Source organism: Malus sylvestris, chromosome 11 (genome assembly GCF_916048215.2).
Source record: "Malus sylvestris chromosome 11, drMalSylv7.2, whole genome shotgun sequence".
In the NCBI taxonomy this organism is placed as follows: Eukaryota; Viridiplantae; Streptophyta; class Magnoliopsida; order Rosales; family Rosaceae; genus Malus; species Malus sylvestris.
In genome coordinates this window covers 17,989,744-17,995,729 of record NC_062270.1, presented here as the reverse complement: position 1 = coordinate 17,995,729, position 5,986 = coordinate 17,989,744, and the positions used below count along the sequence as shown (strand labels likewise).

At 36.8% G+C, this 5,986-nt stretch overlaps 1 pseudogene; it reads left to right on the top strand.

The window, feature by feature from the left end:
• Positions 1–1,250: 1,250 nt before the first annotated feature.
• Positions 1,251–1,983, top strand: LOC126590284 (borneol dehydrogenase, mitochondrial-like; annotated as a pseudogene).
• The last annotated feature ends 4,003 nt before the right edge of the window (positions 1,984–5,986 follow it).

Here is a 5,986-nt window from a genome sequence, read left to right as displayed (position 1 = left end):
AATGAAAATGAATATCATTAAGCCATAATACTAAGATGATAAAATTGTCTAATTTTAAAATGACAAATTATATAGTGATAATTATTTAAAGACGACAAATCATGTAAGTTGGTTAATGTGTCCTTTCATTTAAGTTTGAATTCCTCCCCTTGTACATTTGTCCTGGTGGATCAAATTCCTCGTATATTAGAGTTTTTTTTTTTTTGGTTTTTTTTTTTTGAACCAACGATATTATTGGGGAGGGGTGGGCTTAGTCTCATAATGAGCTAGCAATAATGTGGTTCAAATTCGCCTTTGGCGATAATCGAACATAAGACCTATCACTTGCAAGTGAAGAAGAATATCACTAAATCATAATACTAAGTGACGTATGTTAGAGTAACTTAGAACATCTCATAAGCCAATTTTTTTTTCTTTATTTAATGTTCGGATTTCTATGATTGGTCTTTGGTGTCATGAGTATGGCATATCGCATCTAGTTCTAAAGAAGATGTTTCTTTTTTTTTCTTCTTTATGTTTTGGAATTAATACTTGCAAATTTGCAAATTACATTATTTCTTTTTTGTATTTTCTTTTTTCTTGTACTTATTTGCATTTTGACAAGAGAAATAAAATTGGAATATGAATAAAAGTTGGAATTTCTGAAACGAGATATGTTAATTCGGATTTTTTTTTTAACAAATGATATTATCCACACTAATAAGAGGGGCTAGCAATAATATGGTTTAAATTTGTTTTTGGCGAGAATCGAACCTAAGACCTCTTACTTACAAGTGAAGAGGAATACCCCTAGGCCGTAGTACTAAGTGGCATATTAATTCAGTTTTATAGATTCACACACAAAATTTTAAAATTTCATTTATAACAGAATTTGGAATTTAGATGCCAAAATTCCAACGTTAAACTTCATCTTAATAGTTGTTATAGGTCATTCATTTGTTTTTTGTTTTTTTTCTTTAAAGGTCTCATTCATTATTTTAGGGTGTTGTTAAGGCCACTACTAAAACGATATTTTACATTCTCCCAACTGTAAGTTTTCTCTTATATTTCTAAACGTTTGGAGGGCAAATGACCTCTTAATTAGAGTCCCTTAACAGCTCCCTTATATCGTTAGCAAAAATTGATCACCAATTTCTGTTGGACATGCAGTTAGGTCCCTAAGCTAGCTGGTTACTAATAAAAAAAATTCCTTTAATTAAATGTTTTGTTTAAACTAGACTAAAATGAAAGTAAAATTATGCACTAATTAATCACTTGGCGGAGCCAGCGGCATAGGGGAGTCCACAGCAAGAGTCTTCTCGAAACATGGCGCTAAAGTTGTGATTGCAGATGTACAAGACGACTTGGGTGAATTTGTTTGCATAGATCTAAATTCTTCATCCGCTTCCTTCGTCCATTGCGATGTAACAAAAGAAGAAGACATCGAAAATGCTGTTAAAACAGCCACAAGCAAGTCTGGAAAGCTAGACATCATGTTCAACAATGCAGGCATAGTTGGCACACCCAAACCTAATATCCTCGACAATGGCAAGGCTGAATTTGAGCAAGTGATTAGGGTAAATCTGGTAACATGCAGCTTGAGTGATGATCCCGGCAGGCCAAGGCAGCATAATCAACACTGCTAGTGTTTGTTCTGCCATTGGCGGATGTGCTCCACATGCCTACACAAGTTCGAAGCACGGTGTAGTGGGGCTAATGAAAAATGTGGCCGTGGAGCTTGGACAATACGGTATTCGTGTAAATTGCGTGTCGCCATACGTAGTTGCAACGCCGTTGGCGAAGGACTTCTTAAATCTTGATGACGATGAAGTACGTGGAGTTTATTCCAACCTTAAAGGTAAGGTTCTTGGGCCAGAAGATGTTGCTGGGGCTGCTCTTTACTTGGGTAGTGATGAGTCAAAGTATGTTAGTGGGCATAATCTTTTGGTGGATGGAGGTTTTAGTATTCTGAACCCAGGGTTTTGCATGTTTGAGAAATCTTGAGGAAAAAATTCACTCTAATGCATGAGACAAAAGTAATAAAGTGATGATGATAACCGTTGTGCTGTTTTGTTCCAATTGAATAATTTCACACTTTTGTTTGCTATGTGACTCATTAAGAGCAGAGAATGAAACAAAAATTTTTTGGGGCAATCAGCAAAATTTTTTATTAAATCCGAATCGAAAATGTTTACATGACATTGCAATAAGCAACCAATATGGCGCATAACAGTCCTATTTATGAGAGATGACAATTTTAGATACAAAAGAGGCCACAGAGTGTATAAAAAAATTTACAATCTTGATCGCCGAGCAAAGGATATTCTTGTTGAAGGAATGAATAGTTGCACTTTTTGTTTATCAAGTTCAACTGATACATCCCGACCTAGAATGCCCAGTTGGAAATCCGAATCAGGTTGTATTAGTCGACACCTAAAAGGTGATGAAACCATAAAATGATGGTGATGTGAAAAATGTGAATATTTTAAAATCCAAAGTAACTAATAATACTAAACGCGATTCCCTTTAACACATGTGATGTCATATCATGGATAAAATTAAAGTATTAAAGTAGATACCGAAGGACAAACCTCCTGCATGTCAGCTTTTGCCAAAAATCTTTGTCGGCGGCACAAGAGCACTGTATGTAACTCCTAGAGAGGCCAAAAACAAAAGTGAGTGGCCTATAAAATAAGTTTAGTAAAACCATTTTTGAACTGTGTAACCTCTATGTAACTTCTCACCATAAAACAAATATTAGTTTCTAAAATATTTTAACACTAGCATGTGGTATAGTCAAGGAATTTCGCCGATATTATCGTTTTTTTGGGGGTCCGATATTTTTTTAACTATCCAAATGGTTTTCGTCAAAATATCGCGATATTATCGATAATATCGATAATATCACGATATTTTCAAAATTATCGATAATATCACGATATAATATAAAAAAATACTTAAAAATGCTGAGAAATTTCAACACATACTACACTTGATCATAGCCCAAAGGCCGAGCAAGACATGCTTTTCTAAGCTTGGGAATGTGGCTTTTATAGGCCTTCTTGCTTGCTCACTGCCCTCGCGTGGGCGATGTGGGACTCGACCCAATGGGAGAGAAAATCGGAAATCCACACCCACTTTAAACGGCCATAACTTTGTCAAAACTCAACAAAATCAAGCAAGACAAAAACGAAAGTTGTAGCCCTCGAAGAGACGAAGAGAATGGTACCTCACCCGACATCTGACTCATCGTGGTTTGGCCAGAAAATGCCTCGAAAGTCACTGAGGTCGCCGGAAACTGGGTAAGATTCAAATGAGTATAACTTTTTCAATACTCAACGAAATTGAGTGAAACAAAAAGGAAAGTTGTACTACTCGATGAGACGAAGAGATTGATACCTTGCACGCCGGCCAACTCGCCGTGGTTTGGCCGGAAAACCAGTGTCAAATTCGGCACATTATTCTTCATCATTTTATTCACTTCCCTTTTTTTTTTTTTTTTAATATCCTAAATAAAACCTCCCAATATTGTACTAATTAATTATATATAAATGATTATGGTGTGTTTAAACTTCTTTCATTAATTACTACATATTTTCTACACTCACAATGTTTGCCAGCTCGCTATATAATCAACTTAAATCAGTTAAATCCATCATGCAATGCATTTCCTTCCAATTTTTTGTGATAAACTAATAGATAATTGACTAATTAAACATCCTGCAAAGTTTCATTAAAAATTTCCAAGTTTTTCTTACAATTTCCGTGGTTTCCATGTAATTTTTATCGATATCGATATTATCCCGATATTTCTATCGATATTTCCGTGTTTTCGGACTACCGATATTTCCGATATTACCGATATTTTCTTCCTTGGGTATAGTACCCTGTAAATAAAGTATGTTAAAAGATATAAAGTAGGCATACGACACATAACACATCAAATCAAGTAAGAAATCAATGCTCATTAAAATGATGACACACAAGTGGCGCACAAGCCCAGACAAGTACAACAATATAAGAGATCATGCAGATCAAGTAATAATGAGCAATTATGATGCAAGAATGACATGCCACATATTTGTGCTTAGAAATAATATAATAGACGCAAACTATATATATAGCTTTGCAGGTTTCGGAAGGCCTTGAGATGCGTTTTCACTAAATACGAAACCACTATGGTAAATACTAATGGTAGGAGTGATTTCACCTGTTTGTATGAGATACAGCAATTTAAGAATCTACATTAAAGCAGTTAAATTTGAGAAAATGGAGGGCTTATCCAGATTCGGCTTGTACTCGCCTTCCCTGACGAGACGAAAAGTGGCCGATTTTCTGGAAAACCTTCCTAAGCTCGATTCGAGCTCAAATCTCAACCAAAATCATCATGTAATATATATCAAATTGAAGCTAACAATGAGAAGGACAAGATTGTACCAATTTGAGGTCAAGCCGTGGCCGGAGTTGGCCAAAAAATGGCTTGAAGGTTCTTGCCCAGTTTTGGGTATCCTTAAAATCCTCCACAGATTTGAGCATGCAAAGCACGAATGTAGATCCAGAAAGGGTGGGGAGCTTGTTGGTGATCGTAACCTCATCCAACATGACGAGTTTAGGCCGGATTCTAGCTTGAAACTTCTTAGTCGAAGTTTTCGAGAACTTGCTGGGATCCTGTCGGACTCGAGACTGACAACATTGCTAAGAAATGTAGAAAACTTAGGTATGAAGAAAGACAATGAATATCAGAGAGAGAGAGAGAGAAGACAATCTTTTGCAACAGATTTTTCTATTACTGTTAACTTAATCAATACAATGTAATTCTGCTATTTATACTCATACAAAACATAACACCCTAGAGACAAAACTCAACAGCCACTAATACAAGGACAAGTGGCATTCTCTACATAACTCTAACATTCCCCCTCAATCTTATGGTGGGAAGCCCCAAGCATAAGATTGGAACAATGATGAAGAAACAAAGGTGAACACAAGCCTTTGGTAAGAATATCGGCATATTGATCAGTGGAGGAGACAAACTGCAGAGAAATAACTCCCTGTTGAACCCGTTCTCTAACAAAGTGACAGTCCACTTCGATATGTTTAGCTTTGGAATGAAGAACCGGATTAGTTGCCAATGCCATCGCGGAGATATTATCACAATGCAACAGAGGAGGTACCAAATTCAGAATATGCAAATCCTTGAGCAGTTGTTGTAACCAAACAACCTCAGCTGTGGTAGTGGCCATTGCTCGATATTCTGCTTCAGTGGAAGAACGACTCACTGTATGTTGTTTCTTGGAACTCCAAGAAATCGGATTGGAACCGAGAAAGACCACAAAACCAGTGGTAGACCGGCGGTCATTGGGATCACCAGCCCAATCTGCATCAGTGTAGGCTCTAATATCAAGGGATCCAGGTCGAAAGCAAACTCCCCAATCAAGAGTGCCTTTGAGATACCGCAAAATTCTTTTGACAGCAACAAAATGAGAGTCCAATGGAGTGTGCATGAACTGACACACTTGGTTAACTGAATAAGCAATGTCAGGTCTTGTGAAAGTTAAGTATTGCAGAGCCCCAACAATACTTCGGTAATGAGTAGGATCAGAATATAGGGGACTACCATGATTGAGTAATTTCTGATGTGGATGACATGGAGTAGTGCAAGACTTACATTGAACCATGTCTTTCTTCTGCAACAAGTCCTGTACATATTTAGACTGATGAACAAATAACCCCTGTGGATGATATTCAATTTGCAGACCTAGGAAATAATGAAGAAGACCTAAGTCTTTCATATCAAATGCCTTGGTCAAATGGCGGATCACAGATTGTATACTATCAGCATGATCTCCAGTAAGGATGATATCATCCACATATAACAACAACACAACCATATGAAGACCATCATGCTGGACAAAGAGAGATGGATCGGCAGAAGAAGCTTTAAAACCAAGAGAAAGCAGAACAGAGGTAAACCGATCATTCCAAGCTCTTGGAGCTTGTTTAAGAC